Source organism: Sarcophilus harrisii, chromosome 2 (genome assembly GCF_902635505.1).
Source record: "Sarcophilus harrisii chromosome 2, mSarHar1.11, whole genome shotgun sequence".
NCBI lineage: Eukaryota > Metazoa > Chordata > Mammalia > Dasyuromorphia > Dasyuridae > Sarcophilus > Sarcophilus harrisii.
In genome coordinates this window covers 622,220,070-622,242,179 of record NC_045427.1, presented here as the reverse complement: position 1 = coordinate 622,242,179, position 22,110 = coordinate 622,220,070, and the positions used below count along the sequence as shown (strand labels likewise).

The 22,110-nt window shown below is 36.5% G+C and overlaps 1 non-coding gene across 1 annotated transcript; it reads right to left on the bottom strand.

Annotated features, from left to right (window-relative positions):
* Positions 1-2,285: 2,285 nt before the first annotated feature.
* Positions 2,286-7,970, bottom strand: LOC100919887. The gene is made up of 3 exons (XR_004232554.1): positions 7,888-7,970; positions 5,173-5,282; positions 2,286-3,110 (listed from the first exon to the last, which is right to left on the bottom strand). It is a non-coding gene; the product is annotated as an uncharacterized LOC100919887 (transcript).
* Positions 7,971-22,110: the final 14,140 nt, after the last annotated feature.

Sequence of the window (22,110 nt, the reverse complement as noted above, 5' to 3'; positions counted from 1 at the left end):
ATTTTAAAAATGTTTTAGTAGGAGCTACTGTGATGACCATGTATTTTAAAATCAGCCAGAGTCAGGAATTTAGGTTAAGGGAAAATCTTCAATCTTTATTCTCAGTAGAGGTGAAGAAGGATTGGAGGTGAAGGAGGATCAGAGGTGAAGGGGGGTTCACAATCGCAATGTGTGCAGCTGAGTCAAGCCAGCCAGACCAGAAGCCAGCCAGCCTTCTCTCCACTCCTCTCTTCCTGCCCCTCTGCCTCCACCCACCAAAATTGTCATTTCCTATACAACACATCAAGACTTGCACAAAGAGTGGGTGGGGGCCATTCTTTCTCCAAGCATATATATTAATAAGAGTATGGTCCAATTACTATTTAGCCTCACATGCTTGGGATCTCAGTGCATCAACTCGAGCTTCAGCCCATTACAACCTACCAAGATAAAGAAGCTGAGTACATGCCCAGAAAGATTATGTGCTATCCATTGACCACCTTAAGTTTAGAGAAGCCAATTATCAAAATAGGGGCAGGGTCATGAATGTTGAGGTCACAGAAATTCTAAATCCATTTACTATCAGGGGAACATACACAAAACTACACATAGCTTTGAAGTAATGAAGTAGATTCCCTACTTTATCTTAGTAAAGGTACTTAGAAATCAAGTACAATCAAGTGATTGTAATTAAATTCACTAATATATTCAGAGCAATAAACCTTAGAATTCTCAGGAGGCACTTTAACACTGGATTTATCCTTGTTTTCAGATGGAATCATAAAGATTCAAAAAGTTGAGAAGTAGGAGAGAACAAAGAATCCTGTGGTGAATTAACAGAAATGGATGAAATTGGAAACCAAAAAATAAGCATTTGAAAAACAAAAGTTGACATTGTACAAAATATTGCTTTATTTCATATGGAGAGCTATCATTAGCACAGTAATATCTGAAATGATTACAAAAGATAGAGAAAGTTATGAGAATCTCGGCATCCAATAGGAACCAAAACCCTGAGCTTAAGTTTGGCCAGGATGTCTGAAACATGACACTGTTCCCTCAGAAGCTGAGAAACAGGTTTTCCTGGACTTCTAAAATGTTAATTTTGATCTAGAAAGCAGGAATAGGAGGAAGAGAGGAGAAAAGGTTATTTCAAAGGAGAAGCTAAATTGTACCCAAAGTAAAAGTTATTGGCTTTTTGCAATTGTTGAAAAAAATTGCTTTGAAAGAACAAAATTTATAAAGTTCTCAAAGTTAAAATCAGGGACACTTGTTACAAATGTTTTTAATCAGCAAGCACACAAGCAAATAGTTAATAGATCAGATAGGAACGTTCAGATCTTTTAATATAACTTTCTTTTTACCCAAAGTTCATGAGTCCACATGGTTACCTTGAAGCACAAAGTTACTGATGCCAAAGTTATGTGTGCCAGTATATCTTCATTCTGTTCAGTGGATACAGACTACATTCATAACCCTGGATCTTGAAAATTCATTCTCAAGGTCACAAGGGAGAAATCCAGGGAACTGAGTATGGGTGAACAGAATAAATCCACCAAAACTCCTGGAAGAACCTGACTTACTAATTTGTAAGTTAATAGTATTACCTCTGAATAAAAGGGAAAGCATGATTACTGTTATTATAGTAATTTAATTACCCAAGACCTAAAAACACTAGATCTCATTTCAGCTATTATATCTTTTGCTGAGAATAGGAAAGTTCAGGAGATGATGAGAATTAGAAGTTCTATTATATTCTTGTATTAATAAATGATAAATCAAAATAATGTGAACAGAAAATTTTTAATCCTAAATGGATTAAATTGCTCTCCACTGATTAATGAGCTTAAATCTATCTTTGCTTCCTTCTTCAGTTTTTATAATAAATCTTCTTGAAGTACAATATTTGAAAAAATGTCAAAAACAAAAAGGACAAAACCCATTTGTTCCAAAACCCAAAAGTTAATCCATCAATTCTTTGAGTGGAATTAACTCCTCTTCCCTTCTACTTCATACAAAGTCTGACCAATCCTAAAACTCAATAACCAACTACTAGCATATTCTTGTACCTTCTCATTGCATCAAACCTTAAAAGCACCACAGGGAAATTTGCAGGTGAAAAATCATTAAATCAAAGAACAATGATAGGAGGAATCATAGTCTTTCACCCCAAGTATCAACAAATTCATAATAAATCCCAATAATACTTAAATCATTTCTGTTGATGGTAGGAGGGGGTGGAGAAGGAACGATCCAGGAAATAAGGGTGGTGGCAAGGAGGATTGTGGCAGGTACAAGAATTGTAGTTTTTTTTTTTTTTTCATTTTTATTAAAGCAGGCCTAAATGGTGTATCTGTTTTATTTAGCACAGCAAAGATACTGATTTCCTTCCTGTATGAATTCTCCAACCTGATACTAAACTAGTTTTTGCCCTGGAATTTTTGCCACGGATTTTGTGAGGTCTCTCTTCTCTATGCAGTTTCATATGTTGACTAAGGTGAGAGCTCTGGCTAAAGCACCTGCCACATTCAATACACTGATAGGGTTTCTCTCCTGTGTGGGTTCTCTGATGCTGGATAAGATGGGAACTCTGACTGAAACATCTGCCACATTCATCACACTGATAGGGCTTTTCTCCAGTGTGAATTCTCTGATGCTGAATGAGATTTGAGCTCTGTTTAAATCCTTCCCCACACTCAGTACATTTATAGGGTTTTTCTCCAGTATGGACGCGTCGGTGCTGAATGAGGTTTGAGCTCTGAAAGAAGCTTTTTCCACAATCAGCACATTTATGGGATTTTTCTCCAGTGTGAATTTTTAAGTGCTGAAAAAGAGTTGAACTCTGACTGAAACTTTTCTCACATTGAGTACATTTATAGGGTTTCTCCTCTAGGCTGTTTCTAAATCTACTGAAACCTGTGTCAAATCGGGAAGTCATTCCCCATCTCTTCCGCTGCCGTGCTGTCTTACATTGATTCTCAAAGGTTTTTCCTTGGCTTGTGCTTCGGGAAACATTTCCTTTGGCTCTTCCTAACTGCATCCTGTAGATTTTAAAAATAGTCCTGCTGACTACTTTCTATTGTTTTCCTCTTTGATCCAATGATGTTTCACTTTCTTTGTGGCATAATTTTCTAAAGGAAAAAATATGCAGATCTTAGTTAATTCCTCAGTCAGAAAGAAATAAAGCAGTAATAATAATAATAGTGATTACTATTACTAATAATAAAGTAATAAATCCAGTAATGATTTTTCTTTAAGAATTCCATGGAGTGGGCCAATCCTACTTCAATGTCCAAGTAGAACAACAAACCCACCTGTGACGAAAGAAAAATATATCAGACATCAACAAGTGCAAAAAATATTTGTGAATTCTGTACTACTTGATATTAGAAGAAGTCCTAGATATTGAAACTTTAAAGAGGACCACAATATCAAAATCCTAACTGCATTTGAAGTTGTCTTTTTTCTGTTCTGCATGGGCACTTGTAAATGGAGAAATGCGGGAAGAAAAATAAATTTGTTGCTAAGAGTTCTGAACTGGTCCAAATATTCTAAAAATAATTTGCATGTGTATTCAAAAAGTTATTAAACTGTACACACCACAAAAGAAGCCAAAAACAGAGAAAAATGACTCAAGTGTATAAAAATACTTATAGTAGTACTTTCCTTTTGTTTTTTTAAACAAAGGATTGAAAACAAGTGAGTACCTGCTAATTGGGGAGTAATTAAAGAAACTGTGATATATTAATTTAATGAATTTAGGTATGGCATAAAATTATTGTGCCATAAGAAGAATTCATAGACATTTGGGAAGACATATAGATCAACATAGAGTGTACTAATTGGGGAGTAATTAAAGAAACTGTGATATATTAATTTAATGAATTTAGGTATGGCATAAAATTATTGTGCCATAAGAAATAAGAAGAATTCATAGACATTTGGGAAGACATATAGATCAACATAGAGTGTACAGAACCAAGACAGTTTATACAATGACAAAAATAATATAAAGGTTAAACAAGATCTATCAATGCAGTGACCAATGATGACATCCAAACATCAATAAGGAAGCAAGCATCCATTTCTTTAATATAGATGATAGCCTGGAAGGTACATGATAGGATATACTTTTTTTTTTTTAAAGCAAAGTATAGATAGTTTGATTTTGTTTAACTTTATTCATAGTTTATTTGTAAATAGGATAGCTTCTTTTGGGAAGGAAACAGGAAAAGGTATAGATTTTTTAAAGTACAAATAAAATTTTAAAAGTACAAAAGCATGTGCTACAAACCATCACAAAAATTAAAAAGAAACAGTATAGAAATGTCATTTCATTTATAATTCTCTCTTTTTGTTCTTAATTGTTTATTGTAATGTTTGGGTTAATGATCAATTCATAATAAAAAATTAACTTTACAAAAGAAAATAAGGAATAAAATTTATATTAATTATGCCAAATAAATAGAATAGCAAAATGTGAAGTTACATTGAAAGAGAAGCAACTGTAATTTTTAAATGAGAACAAACTATTCTAAGTATAAAGTTCCAGATATAAGCATAAAAGTATACTCAAAATTTGCTAGTACTCATTCATGTTGTAATAAATAGAAGTCTAATATTTATTTATTCCTTCATGATTCTGATCTAAGGTTTAGGTTTTTCTTCAGTTGATGTATTGAATTAAGAAAGATTCTTGTTTTTACTTTGTATACCTCAACAATGGCAACTTTATAAATCTAAAATATTAATTACATTAGGGTAATTAATAATAATGGTTTCATTCTAGAAATGTGTTAGAAGTGGGATTTTTTTTCCCTAGGTAAAAAAAGATCACAAGAAAAAGAAATAATACTTCTTAAAACAAAACAAAGTTGATGCATGATAGCTTTCCTGGAGGAAAAAAGGAATTATTCAAAGAATTCTTTGTTCGTCAATGGAGTACTGAGTAGAAAAAAGGCAATGGGAACAAATTAGAATAAAAAGATTGATGAGTTTAATAGAAGGGAGATAGTAGTAATGATGATGGTAATAAAACTTAAAGGTTAAAATCAGATCAATATTTTAAAATATCTGGAAGCTGCTGTTTTATCTGGAAATGCTGTTTTATAAAATAAAATATCTGGAATCTGTTCAAACTAGTAGTTTATAAATCATTGCCAATGATGAGATTACATTAAAGTGATTACTTACTTTATGTGGAATGAAATTATTGGTCTTCTCCCTGTTCCTATAGCACAGCCTTCATACAGACCCTATATATGAACTGGGAACTCTCCTGGGTGAGTTGAAACAAAAGAATGCTGGAAGAAGAAAATTAAATCATACATTACTCATTCCAGTTACCAGATTCATAAGTCCAATGACAATTTACCCTATCCATTATCTGCATCTTTTTAAAAATGTGAAAGTCCTAAGTATATACTGTCCTCCCTCATGAACACTGCCCCTAAAGATTCCCAGTATCTTTCAAAGTTCACCTCAGTTAAGTACTACTTTACTGAGTAAAAAGTTTTTTCCTAGTCTCTCCAGCAGTGAATGCTTCTCTGTCCTCAAATGAACATTTGTGTACTTACCTATTTATTGAAATAAAGTTAAAGTTTCTCAAGGACAAGTACTTACGCTGTCACTGAAACTGCCAGCAATGCAATTCAACATGTATTTAAAATATCTACTCTGTGCTAAGAACTGAGAAGACAAAGAAAATGAGAGATACTAATTTACAATCTTACAATCTCCTCAGAGAGATAGGAACTAAGAGAAAATGAATATAATAAAGTAAGAATCTGAGGAGGGAGAAATGCAGGGAAAGAAAATTTTGAGAAAGTAAGAGATCCCTTTCCTAGAGGAAGGTTTCATGGAAGATGTAGCAAGAGTAAGTTCTGGGCAGTAGAAACATTCAACAGAAATCCATGTTTGGGGAGTGGGGAGTGAGATGGGAGAAAAGCTAGATTATTCAATGTTCAATGTCATTGCAAGTGAAGTGTGTAGCCCAGTAAAAAATAAAACTAGAACAACATGAAGAAGGCCTCCAAGGGCAGGCTGAGAAAAAAGAGATTACTTACTGTAACGACATTATTAATTCCCTTTTTCACATTATTTCTTTTGGACCACTTAGACATCTGTCTTCAATGTAGAGAGCTCCTGTGATGATCTATCAATCAGTCCCTGATCCAAATTTCAAGTCAAGAATTATCTGGAGCACTGAAAGGTCAAGGGATTTCCCAGCATCATCCAATCAAGGATGGCAGAGGCAGGGTTGTTAAACCCAGATTTGCCTGTCTTTGAAGCCATCTTTCTGTGTCCACCACATCATGGTTCTTCACTAACAATTATCAAATAAAACTAAAGTTTGGGCTGAATCATCAATGAATCTGGAAGGGGCTCATTTTTTTTTTTTCTACGACAGGGTTTGTTTTTAATCAGAGGTATCAAGGCATTTGTCAATATATTTCAGATCATAGGAACACACATATGTATATATGTATACATACACATACATGTATGCATATATATTAAAAATTCACATGTTATATGAGCTTGGAAATGGGAGAAAAAATCTGCATCTTTATTTTTCCTATTTTTTAGTTCCTTCTATAATCCCTTGTATTTTATTTTATGCAGTTAAAAACATTATCCACATCCTTGCAAGGACACAAGAATGGAGAAGAGCCCCTGCTCTGAAACACTCAAGTTTGCCTCAAGTGTTACAAAATAAAACCAATTAAGAGTCAGCAATTATAGTGTTCTAAGGTACGCAACTCGAGCACTCCCTTGCCCCCAATTTTAACATTACCTGCTTCTCTCCTCACAACACCCTTAGAAGGCTGGTGAGCTTTATTTATCACAAAGACAACCAAGGTTAGCACAGGCCATCACACTGGTGCATGCTGTAGGATCTCAGAATGGAGATCAACCAAAAGTCAATATTCATTAACATTCCTCCAGCTCCATCTCCCCCCAAGAGAGCTCTGCCAAGTTCTAACTGGTCAGCCAAGACCCCAGCTAAAACGGTAGAAAAGGAGCTCCATCACGGACTAGTCTACAAGGCCTGGGTTCAAATCCAGCCTCAAAGCATTTCTAGGCTGCATACACCTCCTTCTGGCCTTCAGGGTTCCCTGAATGAGAAATTCTTGTAAAATCAGAATAATTATGTCCACCCTCCAGGACAGCAGTGAGTTGCAAAGTGCTTTGCAAACCTTAAAGTCCCATATAAATGATGGCAATTATTACCATTGCTACTGATATTGTTAGCATTGTTACTGTAAATACTATTATTATTATTTTCTATTATTACTTTTTTGTAGTTATTATTGATATTTTTACTGTAATTACCATTACTGATATTGCTATTATTAACTGTTGCCATAATTGTTACTGTTAGTATGACTATTGCTATTATTGTTGCTATTGCTTTTATTATTACTGTTACTACTATCATTACATTGTTACTGCTACGCTAGTTATTGCTGCTGCTTTTACGGTTGTTACTTTTCCTGCACAAACTAACAGCCTTTTTTTTTTTTTTTTTTTTTTTTTCCCTTTTTGGGGGTTCCCACCAGCCCCACACAGGGGACATAAATGCTCCTGGATAGACTGATGGACCCAACACCCCCTTCATGGACGCCGCCCCCCGCCCGAGGGATGCTCGGCTCTAGGAATGACTTCTGGGGATATGCAGCAGGGTGCAGGGGGTCCGAGGGCTCAGTTTCCCCACTCCTCAACACCCGCAGGGCCTGGCTCCCGGGACATCAGTGGGCGGTGCCTTGGTCCCGCCCCCCGGATCCCTAGGCCCAGTTCGAACTCGGCCCTACCTGGCGGGCCGGGGAACGCCCACCACCCGGGGGAGGCAGCCGCGGGAGCACAGCGCGGCCGACGCGGGCCAGTCCGCGAGGCCCACTCACTTACCGCCACCGCTAGAGCGGCCTACTTCTACGCGCCCAACTACGGCTCCCGCCCCTCTCTCCGGAAGTTCAGAGAACGAATCACACTACGACTTCCGATGCGTCCACTCTAGGATAAGGGGAGGATCGATTCGATGGTTTTAACCCGCTGGAGCCTATGGAGCTCCGACGATGACCGAGTCGACCCTGGACCTTCTTCTTAACTTGTGGCTACGAGTCCCAGGTCTGGGACAGAGCGCGGCTACCGGTCACTGCTTAGACAAGTGCAGTAGACAGGACGCTGGACCTGAAGTCAGGAAGACATTCAAATCCAGCCTCGACATTGTCTCAGTTTCCCTCCTCTCGCAAACGGAATTCCAATGACTCCGACCTCCTAGTGCTGCAGTGCGTATTAAATAAGAGCATTAGTAAAGCTCGCACAGCATGGGTTTGGCAGAACTGGGTCGGAACAAAAAAGTTCCTGATGTTTCACACGGTACTGGACCTCTCTATAGGCTGCTCCTTACCAAGCTCAGTCTTAGCCATCCTTACAGGGGGGGGGGAGGAAACTTGACCCTGACCTTGTTATCTCTTCAAGCTGTGGTCCATGGTGGATTCTTTCTTTCTTAGCTGCATCTCTAGATCGAGGGTTCTTTATTTATGGTTCATAAACATAAATTCATACAAACACACACAAATATACACGCACATATGTACACACTTTTTGATGACAATTTCACTGTTTCCTTTGAATGTATTTTATTTCATAAATTTAAAATAGTATCTGGAGTCGACAGCCTTTACCAGATTGCAAAAGGAGTCCATGCCATGACACAAAAAATGTTAAGACCTTTTCCTACGTTTTGAAGTTTCTGCTCTCCATGAACTCCATGGCAGACTAACCCAAAGGGGTCTAGCAAAGATGGCCTAGGCCATGAACAAATTTACAGAGAAAAATGCAATCTCAGGGGTTTGGCATCATAATTTGGCTTTCTAATTGGGCACAATTAAAGTGAGGTTACCCAAGGCCTCCACAAGGGATGGGACTGTAAAATTTAGTCGATCACTAACAGTACTCTTCCCTGCTTGCCTTTGGGATCAATCTTATCCATTCTTCAGGCAATCCTACCTATTGAATTAAGGGATGGCGAAGTAAAGGGAGAGGCAACAAGCAAATAACTCTGTACTAAGAAGATATGCTCAGTCATTTTCAGTCATATCTGACTCATCGTGATCCCTCTTGGATCCTTTTTTGGCAAAGATACTGGGAAGGTTTGTCATTTTTTTTTTCTCCAGCTCATTTTGTGAATGAGAGAACTGAGATAAACAGAGTTAAGTGACTTGCCCAGGATCACACATCTAATAAGTGTCTGATATAAGATAGAGACAGAATAAATAAGGGGAAAAAAGTTTTAAAGGCTGCCAATAATCTCTTAACTGCTAAATCCAATGGCTTTTCCTTAGTTCCCATTCTTCACACATTGGCATTGCCTCCTCCTGGGTTTCCTTCTATCTCTGACTGTTTCCTCTCCAGCTTCTTTATTTTTTGTCATCCATCTTCCATTCAAAGTCCTTTCTTAAACTACTCCAAATGGAGTCTTGTAACTGAATATGGTGCTAATGAAATTATAATTTATTATCAGAAACTGTGTGATTTGTACCTGTTTTATACACTTCTTACTACATAATAAGTAATATTATATTACTTGATCATGTAATACCATGGTCCTATGAACCTTAGTCATGAAAAAATTTCTCAGGTGAAAATGGTTGAGAATGGAAAAAGTTTAAATAGCCCTGCTCTAAGCAAAGGCTTTCCTCTAGACTCCTGGAGAATCTGATTCTCATTTCCCCTTTGTGTCTCTAATGGCTTAATTTGCTTCTAATCTTCTCTTAAGATACCTAGATGCCACTTTCTCTGTGAAACCTTCTTCCCTTCTCATCTTGTCAAATGTCAGTGCACTCTTCCTCCTTAAATTACCTCATTTCTATGTATGAGCTTATAGATCACAAATTTATATCTAGAAGGACCTCAGAGGTCAATATATCAAATCTCTCATTTTACAAAGGAAGAATCTGAGGGTATAGTTAAGTGACTAGCCCAAAGTCACACAGATAGTAATTTTGAAAACCAGGATTTTAGTCTAAGTCTTGATTCCAAGCAAGGATCTGGTCATATCACTTAACCTCCCCATGAGTTACTGCATCAATCCCTTGATTGGCCTCAAATTTAAGGTCATCCACAAATTGGCTCTTCTCTAACTTTTTAACTTTATTTTTTTCTACTTCAAACACTCAATGACCAGTTCATCTAGACACTATACACTACTCAACATATCTCCAGTTCTGCCCTCTCTATCAATATGTACATATATATCTATATGTACAGTAAAAATATAAAATAAATAAATATAAACAATATACATAGTTAAAACTATTTACCATTTGAGTGATCAGGGAAACAGTTCATGAAGAAAATTATTTTGAAGGGGCAATTGGAATTAGGTAGTTTACCTGAGGTCAATTAATAAATGTTAAATTAGTTAATTTGTAATGTCAAGTTAGTAAATGTCAAGTGTCTGAGATCAAATTTGAACTTAGATCCTCCTGATTTCATTGCTGGTGCTCTATCCACTGAGCCAACTTGTTACCTTTAATTCACTTTCATCTTAAAAGAGAAGTTATCTACCAGGAGGAAAAGTAGAGGAGGAAATAGATTCCAGAATTCCCCAAAACATGGGGAGATAGAGGGCACATCATGTAAACCCCAGATAAATTAAATAACTGAATCAAAGTCGCATGGGTTGTTTCAGTGCCAGAATCCATACTCATGTCCTCTGACTCCAATGTAATGGTCTTTCTACTATACAACTATGGGAATGACATATTCAAGAGAGCTCTGGATGTTTGGCTATTTTGGTGCCAACTCTTTGTGACCAAGAAATTATAGAGCCTTATGATAAGAAAAGTTATATGGTGCATTGACAATGGCAAGTCAGAAAAGAACCAAGTTCAAACCCTGTCTCTTATATTTACTATTTATATCAGGATTTCTTAAACTTTTCCCACTTGTGCCCTTTTCACATGAGAAATTTTTGCATGAGCCTGGTTATATAGGTATATAAAATAGACATACAAATCAAATATTCACTGATCTTAAATCATAAAGAAATTTATTTTAAAACAAATCTTTGTTATATCTATAATTTTACCATTTATTAAAGACAAAAGCATATTTGCATGCTAATAAGAGGAATGTGCTTGTTTATTTTTATATAAAGAATTAAATCTTGGCAGAGCATTTGATACCATTTACTGTGGCCAAATTTTTCATTATCCCCACAGTTATGTGACCTCCTCAGTTTAAAAAGCTTTAGTCTATATGACCATGGTAAATCACTTAATCTGTCTGAATTTCCTTCCCATAAAATGGGAATAATAATATTTGTAGTACCTAGAGGGTGGCTATGAGAATTAAAGGAGATAATGTAAGGAGTTTTTGAAACCTTAATGTGCTATATAAAGCTCAGTTATTATTACTACTAGTGGAGCAGCAAGCACTGGAAATGGAGGCCTGAAGGAAGGGGGCTCTCTTTTCAAAAGGACAATGTAACTTTCTTATGGTCTATTTATTCTTGTGAAGTAGTTTAAAAAAAGAAAGAAAAAAGATGGGAAGCACCTCTGAACGTGAAAAGTGCTGCATAAGCAGCAGAGCTGTTGTTATTTCAGTCTCAGGGGCTTTGTTTAAGAGGAAGTGATTAAGAGATGAAGCCGTGCTTGTGTGACCTCTCACATGTCTCCAGTCCAAACCTCTGACCCTTGTGCAAGAAGAGATTTTTTATTGTGTGAATCAAGCATCCCAGGACACACAATGTGCTCTGTTCACCAAAGGCCGCAGGTCTTACTTTCTGTTTCCTTTGGCTTCTCTGGGAAAGGAAGCCCTTCACATTCCCACCCCAGGGTTTGGTGTAGCCCTGCCTTAAAATTCTGCCCACTAGCAATGTCACTTGTTATAATAATAATAGATCCTATTCACATAGAAATTGTATGTGACGTTGTGTATGGTTTATTGTCCCCATGAAGACAATATCATGATTATTGTTCCTATGAAGACAACATTGCTCAATAATAATTTTTTTTATTTTTATAATAGTTTTTTATTTTCAAAATATATAGCTTTTAACATTCACTTTTACAAAATCTTATCCAATAATATATTTTTAAAACACCATTACATAGTACACTAAGGTTTTAAAAAGATTAATAAAGATTAATAAACTTTAAAAGATTATTGGTGGGGCAGCTAGGTGGTACAGTAGATAGAGCACCAGCCCTGAAGTCAGGAGGACCTGAATTCAAATTTGATTTCAGACACTTAACACTTCCTAGTTGTGTGACCCTGGGCAAGTCATTTAACCCCAATTGCCTCAGCAAAAAACTAAAAACTAAACTAAAATAAAATAAAATAAAAAGGTCATTGGCTCACATGATGAAGAAACTGGCATTTAAAAAGACAAGGCATTTGCTGAAGATCACAAAATGAGATGACCATAACATCTAATGTTAGAATCAAAAATTGAACCTAGATCTTATGAAAATATTTCCTTTTCTCTTTCCATCACACCACAGTGAAATATTATTGGGATTTATTTGGTAAGAGCCTGAATGGAATGTGACTAATAAAGAAGGAAGGGGGTGAGACCATATTAGGACTAGAATCACAGATTTTCTTTATTTCTATCTTTCTATCTATTTTTGATACAAATTGCTTTCTGAATCTAGTTGGGAAAGAAAACTCAGAACAAAAGAGAAAGACCATGAGAAAACAAAATGAACATAGCATGTGTTGATTTACATTCAATTTCCATAGCTTTTTCTGGATGCAGGTGGCATTTTCTACCCAAAGTCTATTGGGATTACACAGAGAATCACAGATTTAGAGCTAAAAAGACCATATAGGTTTTTGAGTTTAACCCCTTTATTTTACAGATGGTGAATTGAGGCATTTAATAATTTTGCCTACAGTCATACTGCTATTCAGTATCTGAGGAAAGAATTGGACTTTCCCAAAGACCGAAAACATATGGTATCCAAATAGAAGCTCCTGTTCACATCTAATTAGTTCTATGTTTTGTTACTTTTTGGATAAGGCAAAACATCCTGTCTAATTAAAACTGAAAGGCATCAGGAAAGGTGGGGGTTGAACTACGATCCATTTGATAAGGTTGCACAATGTTTCTTGCTGCAGCTGCCCGGACAATTTTATCCAGCACATGTGTGGAATATTTTCACCATGTGAGACTTCCACTCATGTGTCTGTGTGTGTACATGCATATGTGTACTAGAGGATCCAAGGGGGCAACCCAGGAATTCTTTCTGGCATTATATCATGGGTTAAGCACAGGAATGGAAGTCAGCGAATCTGGATTAGAGTTCCCAATCTGTTATTTAATTTAACTGATTTGTGTCATTTAATTAGTCATTTAACTGATTTTTAGCAAATCACTTAATCTCTCTCTTCCCCAGTTTCCCCACTTTATTCCCAACAATAAAGTAATAATACTTTATTATTAAAGTATTAAAAAGAGAGGGGTGGGGGGTTGAAAATATTTGTCCCTGCATCATTTTAAGGAAAATTTTTTAAAAGTTAACACATCATATAAAAGTGAATAATTATTATTCCTTTTGAATTCCATCATAGTTGACTTGTCATAATTGACAGTGACTTCAGATAGATTGCTTTGTAATCAATTTGACTCATGTTTCTAGGGCTGTGTTATCCTTAGATGTCAATGATACCTATGAGCCATTCTGATGATAAACCCTAGATCTTTTGTGAGGTAGTAAGGATGAAGGAGAGAACAAACATTCATTAAGGACCTAAGTGTTTTAGACACTATAATAAGCAAGATGGTGCAATGGATCATACTCTGAATCAGAATTTAGGAAGATCTGAGTTCAAATCCAGTCTCAGTCACTATATATCTGACTTTGGACAATTCATGTAATCTAAATTTGCTTCAGTTTTATCATCTGTAAAATGGGGGATGAGGAGGAAATTATAGTACCTATCTCACAGAGTTGTTGTGAGCATCAAATGAGATAATTGTAAAGTACTTTATACAGGATCTGAAACAAAGTAAGTGCCATATAATATTAGTAGCAACAACAGCATCTTGAGCTGTTTAATCAAAAACTTACTTTTAATACATTTAATAGTAAAATATGTCTCTTCCCTTGAAATCTAAGCAAATCTGTCCTTCAAATGGTTGCTTTGGAGCATTTGGAAAAGTCTGACTTCATTTAGCCTAATTCCTGGTATAGTTTTATGTCCACTGTGTTAATTTCCTGTTGTTTCCTGTGTTTATCTGAAGACATTGCCTCTTCTGTGAAGGACTCAATAAACTTAATCTGGGTCTGCCACCATGGGCACAAAGTGCTGCAGCATAAGTGGGGCATTAAACTTAGGAGTGTGAGAAGGAGAAAAGAGAGAGAGGATGGAGGGAAAGAAAGAGGGTGTGTAGAGAGTGAATAAGCATTACATTACACCTACTATGTGCCCGGAACTCTGCTAAGTACTTTAGCATTTATTATTTTTAATTTTCACAACATCCCTGTGAAGCAATGGTTGTTATTATCTCTATTTTACAGATGAGGAAACTGAGACAAAAAAGTTAATTAACTTGCCCAGTATCATACAGCTAGTGCCTGAGGCCAGATTTAGTTTCAAATTTTCCGGACTCCAGACCAACTATTCTATTCACTGCAGCAGCTAGCTGCTTCTGATAGACAGACAGATAGATAGATAAACAGGTAGGTAGGTAGGTAGACAGACAGACAGAAATAAAGAAAGACACACAGCTAAGATAAATTAACATTATTTCTCTGCCTTTGGGGTTTCTTGGCTTCAAGATTCAAATAAAATTCCATCTTTTAAAGAAAATCCCAACCCCTCTCAATTTTAGTTCCTCTTTTTTCTTATGTTTTTAAAATTTATCCCGTATATAACTTTATATATTTGTTTGCTTGTTGTCCCCTCAATTGATTGTGAGATCCTTGAGAACAGGAACACGATTCTTTTTTGAATCTCCAGCACTTAGCACAGTTCCTGACACATAATAGGCACTTAATAAATGCTTATTTACTCTGTGTGTGTAAGTGTGTGTGTGTGTGTGTGTGTGTGTGTGTGTGTGTGTGAGAGAGAAAGAGAGAGAGAGAGAGAGAGAGAGAGAGAGAGAGAGAGAGAGAGAGAGAGAGAGAGAAGGAGGGACAGACTGAAGGAGGAAGGGAGGGAAAGAGGGAGGAAGGGAGGGAAGAAGGGAAGGAGAGAGAGAGGGAAGGAAGGAGGGAAGAGAGGGAGAGGGAGGAGGAGAGGAAGGGAGGAAGAGAAGGAGAGAAGGAAGGAGGGAAAGAGAGACACACAGAGAGAGACAGAGACACAGGGGGGGGAGAGGGAGAGAGAGAGAGAGAGAGAGAGAGAGAGAGAGAGAGAGAGAGAGAGAGAGAGAGAGAGAGAGAAGGAGGGAAAGATACAAACATGGGCGCACACACACACACACACACAGAATCAGAGACAGAGACAAAGAGTCAGGTAGATAGGTAGAGCGTTTATTAAGTATTTGTCTGTTCCAGGTCCTAGTTAAGTACAGGGAATACAAACACAAGAGAACAAGAATAATCCCTTGCCTTCAAGGAGCTTACATTCTAATGGAGTAAGAAAATTTAAAAAGGAAACAGGAGTTGCACACTACAGCATGGTGTGGAGGAGGCTAGGAAGTATTGGTCATCCTGACAAAACATCATATCCACAGGATATGGGACAAAGTTCAGGTTACCAATGGGGAGAAAGTGGAAATGATGGTCCAAGTAGAAAAGTCATAGAGTAGCTGAGAACATGAACACACTAAAATAGCTCTGTGCCTAGCATCTGAAAATGGAGATGGTAACACATATTTTCACTCTATTTCCTTTTTGTCCTTGCTGCTCCCTCAAGGGAGACGTGAATTTGTTTTTCCAATCTAAGAATTTATTTGCTTTCTGACTTGGCACTTATTTTTGAAAGAAACTTGTTCTTAAGACAAGGGATGGGGAGTAAATATAATCAAGAAAGAAGCTAGTGTTAGCAACATATATAGGAAGATTGATATTCTATTATGTTAGGAAACTTTGACATTAAATTGGGATTTTCAAGTAACAAAAGATATGATACATGCATATATAAAATATATGTATATTATATATGTATATATGTATGATATATATATATATACACACACATACATATATGTGTTTATATAGGTAAGTAGGTAAATGTGAGTATCTAGACCCAATGAACCTGAAATATTTGGTGAGGGAAGGATTTGAAAATGAACCAGAGTAATCTTCTGAGGAAAGTTCATATCCAATTCCCCATTTTTCTTCCTAAAGCAGGTTTGATAAGTACACTATTCCCATGAAGATCAGTGTAAAAGGCATTGAATAAAAGAAAAGTCACACTTAAAGTGAGGAGCTAGAAAAGTATCCCCCTATTAGGTATTCATACTTTGAAATATTATATTTATATTTTGAAAGGAGTGAGAGACAAAGCCTGCTTTACATCTAAAAATTTGTAGAACCCAGGCATATACTTAATAAGTTATTTACTTTACTGAAAGTGTTACTGAAAGTATATAGCTCAAGGCATTATCAGTTACTCTTTAGGGATTTTAATTTCACACAGGGAATCATCAGTGTGGTAAGGGCCCTGCTGTTTATTTTAGAGGCATTGCTTAATAGGACTTTAGAGTTTTTACTTGGGGGATTTCTCAAATGACATATTATGGAATTTTTGTATGTCAAGTTCATGAAGAAGAACTTCTTGACTGAACCAAATTAAGCTTTTATAGAATGGGTCAAGCTAAGGTCTAATTTATCCAGTAAGATTGAATCATCCTAAATCTCATGAATTAAGGAAGCAGCTTCTAAGATCAATGATGTTTATAAAAAGCATTGATAGCTAGCATTTTTTGTCTCCAGAACACAGGAAATAAATGTTCCAAAATATTTATGTTACTTTAGGATCTCTTCAGGCTAAATAGGATCAACAGATTAAAGGTGAAATTAGGAAAGTACTGGAACCTGTGGTGGTTTTCTGGAGGCAGCCTTAGTCTCAGTTGAAATAAATAATTACTCCAAAATGCAGCCAGCTGGTAAAAATGCAAATATTTATTTCTCCTTCCAAATTAGCCTGGTTAACCCAGAGACCTATCTCTCTGCTTGAGCTCTTGCAGCTTTGTCCTTGGCTTCTGCCTCTGCTTTCTTCAGCCTCCAGCCAGCACCAAGGTAGAAGATGCAATGAATCTCTCTTGCCTCGAAGATAGGGCTTGTAGGCTTTCTTCCAGAGTGCTCTGTCTCCTAAGTCCCACAAGAAGAACTAAAACCCAAGCTCCAAGAGCTCCCTATATATGTGATCTCCCAAAGGTTAAGTCCGCCTTCTGGAGGGAGAGGGATTCTGGGTTATCTCCCAGAGTGCTCTCTGGCCCTAAGGGAGGTGTGAATTCAGATCTCATACTAGCCCTGAATTCTCCCAAACGTGTGAACTCCATTAAGTACTTAGATACTTATGAGGTCTCTAAAGGTGTGAACACAAGCATTGTTTCTATCAGTTCCACTTAGTACCTTGTTTCAAGTTCTGGCCCAAAATATCTCTTTCTAAGATCAAATCAACTCCAATGGCTTAACAGTTTATAAAGATTCCAACAGGAACCAATTCATTCTAGCTCTCAAAGAGCTGTCTGTCAGTTGATAGATATGTAGATAGATAGATAGATAGATAAACAGACAGACAGACATATAGACGGATGCAAAGGTAGATGATAGATAGAATGAATAAATGTAAAAAGAAAGAAATGAAGACAGAGAAAGAGGAAGAGGGAAGGAGGGAAGGAGAAAGGAAGGGAAAAAAGGAAGAAAGAAAGGAAAGGAGGGAGGGAAAGAGGAAGGAAGGAAGCAAGCAAACAAGTCAGTTAGATTTTCGGTGATCATTTATACCTGGGAAACTGATAAATGCTATGATCAATTTTGATTTGTTGTTTTGTTGATTATCTAGATTTAAGAAAGTGATCACGTTGAAAATGCAGACTACTTAAAAATGTGCCCTGAATGCATTTTTTTTCTTTAGGAAAAGTTGGCTGTTAAACATTTGTCAGCATATACATGATTGAAAGACTTTAGAGTTCATTTAGTTTAGTTTTTAATTTTTGGTCTCAGAACCATTTTACACTCTTAAAAATGGTCAAGAACCCTCCCCCGGGAAGAGTTTTTTTTTTTTTTTTTATGTGGGTCATATTTATTGATAGTTAAAGTATTTTAAATTAAAATATCTTAGTACTATTATGAACATAGTTTTGATCTTACAAGCTCCCTGAAAGGGTCTTTGGGACCTCCAAAAGTACCTGGTTTCACTCTTTGAAAACCATTGATCTAGTTCATCCTTTTGTTTTCTAGATGAGTAACCCAGAGAATAGAGGCTTTCCCAAGGTCAGGAACTAAAACTAACAACCAGGATTCAAACCCAGATCCCTTTGATTCAATATCCATGACTCTTTCCATGTTACCATATTGGATTCAAGAGTTCCACTTACAAATGAAATAATGAAGAGTATAGATTGTGCGTGTATTCACTACGCTTTGAGGAAAAGATGCCTTTCAAAATACATCAAAGTCCAAGACCACTGATATCATCTGACATCAGCATTGATTTTGGCTATTCACATGGCCAAAAAGATCTGAAATTGTTGCATCTTCAGATAGGTCAATCGTAGGTGGTCTTAGAATACTGCAGAATTTGCCAGTCTCCAAAGGTGGCAATAACTGTAAGGTAGCAGGCAATTCTAATTGTGATGAACCAATAATAAGTAGAATAACGCCCACAACACTTTTTAACAAATTCCCTTTCTTGTTCATCTTTCAAAATTTCAAAAGTTGGCCTCCTGTTAGAAATCAGCTGATTCACACCTTCCTTTAGAGGGTTGCAAATTCAAAACAAGCTAATGAGCTTTTAGTCTGAGCTCATTAAAAACATTTTGTCCAGAACAGTGGAGGTGACAGGCAATGAACTTTTGCCAACAATCAGCAAAATACAGGAAATGTACTGTACTCTGTAATGTACTGGACCCGCTGTACTCTGCCCTCATCAGGCCATATCAGGAATACTGCATTCCCAGCATTTAAAAATCTCAGAATTGGAAGCATTTCAAGAGAACATCTGATCCAGACTATACCTAAACAGGAATCTTCCAAAACAAAACTGTTATACAGTCATTTAGCCTTGCTGTAAGGAGAAATCTGTCACCTCTTGAATCAATCCATAGAACTTTTAGATAACATTGTTCATAAGGAAGTTGTTTTCTTAACTTACAACTAAATTTGTCTCTATAACTTCTCATTTCTTCTACTTCTGAATGCCACATTTAAGAAGCACATGGATAACTTCGAACATGGTGAGGCAACCTAAATCCCAGAAGCAACTAGGGATGCTTACCTGGTAGAATTCCCACTACAGATTTAGAGCTAGATTTTCTAGATCTTCTAGTTGAATTCCCTCATCTGACAGAAGTAAATGGATTTGGTTGAACCCATTTTGTTCCTTTTGAATTACTCTAACCCAAGATGAAAACACTCTACTCTTGCTTTCCCCTTTCTTTTACTTCTTCTTTCTGCCCCAGACTGCACTCTAGAAGTTATTCCAGATAGCCCTGCAGCAGGAAGACCTATCTCCATACTGGTTACAGGCCCTTTGCTTAGGATGCTTGCCTGCTCATAGGGCTTGAATGAGATGGGAGTCAGTAACTCCATTCCTTCCTATAAGATGGCATACAAGTAGGCCTTGCTAATATATTTTAATATCCTCCAGACCTTATCATCTGCCCTGCAGTCCCCTAGCATCATTATCTAACCTTCTTAGACAGTCATTGGATTTCTGGGCCTCGCCATGCTGAATTGTTGGTCTTCCCAGTATTTCTCATCAGCTCTCCTACTCAACTTTCTTTTGTGTCTTTCCTCTAACTAAAGTATGGACTTTTGGAGAGCAGAGATTGTCTCAATTTTTTCTTTCTATTTGTATTCCTAGTATGGTGTTTGGCACATAGTAAGCACTTAATGCTTTTTCACCCATGTTGATGATAATACATGAATATTGCAGTTATTTCATTTTCTTCAAAAATAAAGTCTAAGAAAAAATAGACAGCTCTGAACATAATGTGTAGTATTTATTTAAAACAAATAAATGAACATAAAGTTTAGTTGTGGTGAAGGCTTACCTTATTAGACTATTACTTATCTAGAACATTAATTTGTATTGTGATTATTTGTGAATGTAATATCCCTCTTTTAGACTGGGAATTCATCAAGGAAAGGACTGTTTTGCCCAAACTTTGTTTCTCTCTTAGCACTGCTTTCAATAGATGCTAAATAAATATCTGTTGAAATGCAGTATTGCATATGATCCATAAGGAACTGATTTGTCTGCATGTTCATTTAGTTGCTACATTGATGATGTAGGGATAAGGATTGGTGTTACCTGGTATCAAGGACTGAGCACTCTCTACCTATTACAGCATGTATAAATATGAATGAATAATAAATGTATATTCATATATGGATGAATTTCTCTTTAAGAAATAAGAAGAACATTGGGGATAAAATGCTAGACTTAAAGCCAGAAAGATCTTGATTGGAATCTCTCCTCCAATTCTTAATAAGGGAAATTTGGTAAATCACTGAAATTCTTTCAGTCTTAGTTTCTCCACCTGTAAAATGTGAACTGTAATAACAAGCTTACCTATCTCTTCAATAGCTTCAAGCTGCACTAAGACTTTTAGGACATTTTGTAAAATGTCATGTATTATGATTAATTGTAACTTTCTGAGGGCAAGAACATTCACTTATTAAACTCTATATCTTACGCATTGCTTACCACAGTTTTTGTACAAAGTAGGCACTGGGATTTAAAATAGTGCTTGACCTATAGGCATAAAGGAGATTTAAGATGCCCACTGTTCAGTGAATGTGTGTCAGATAGCTTGTGTCCAATTAACAGAGACTTTGAGAACCAAGGACTACCTGCACTTCAAGATGAGGCACTCTTATAGAACTGAACAAATGAAATCGGAGATTAACTCTGGCAAATAACAAATGAAACCCAGTCTTTTCAATTAACAGTGACCTTGGCTTTCTCTTCTATTCACAGAAGCTCTTATAGATTTTAAGTATTCATTCATTAAGCATCTGCTAAGTGCACATTATTGTGCCAAGCACTGGTAGAGATGCAAAGATAAATAGGACATGGATGACCCCAGACGTAGATTGAGTGATATAAATTCCCACAGTGCAAGTTTTCATTAATTGTCTTATGCTAAGCAATTAGCAAAGTCAGGTTCACACAGAAGTGTTGGACCTACTAATAAATGGCAGCTAGCAAAAATTATTCTTCCTAGCACAAGCTTAAACTTTCTAAAGACAGTTTATTACTGACCACAAAAATTCCCTACAAAACCAATGCTCTAAACTATGATTGCTTCTGCCTTTCAAGGAGAGGCAAAACAAAAGTATAGTATAATGGGACTGAGGTGAAATATGTAAGTGAGATATGCTGAGAAACTCACAGGACTGAGTCCTTTCATTTCCCACTATTACCAGGTTCCACATCACAGCAAGTGCAGTATTATCCAATATATTCCACTTGCAAGAAAACCCTCTGGCTGATCTAAGTCTGACAAGAAAGAATAAAAACAGTTATAGAAAAATATTGAAGCTTTATTTGTATATGTATAGTAAACAGTTATATTCAAATACTCAAACTTGTAGAGAAAGAAAGTAGCCCAGACACAGGAGTGGAATTTTTATGTTATAAGTGTTCACAGAGAGGCAATGATGATGCTGACCCAGAAGAAAGAAAAGCTGAGTTCAAGTTCTAACACTAGCATATATTATTTATGGGAGCCTAGACAAGTAATTTAATATGTCATTGACCCAGGCAACTAATTTCCTTAGATTATAACTTTCAGATTAGGTACTTAATCTGCTTTAGAAGAAGGAAATTACTAGTTTAGAAAATTTTAAAGCACGTGCAAATTTCTCTTTAAACCTTTAAGGACATTGTCAGGCCCACTGAGTTTCAGCAGATCTTGGCTTAGGGGTCCAAAGAAGACAATTATGATCATTAAGCGCTAAACAAATGCTTATTGATTTTAGAGCTCTCAGAAATCCA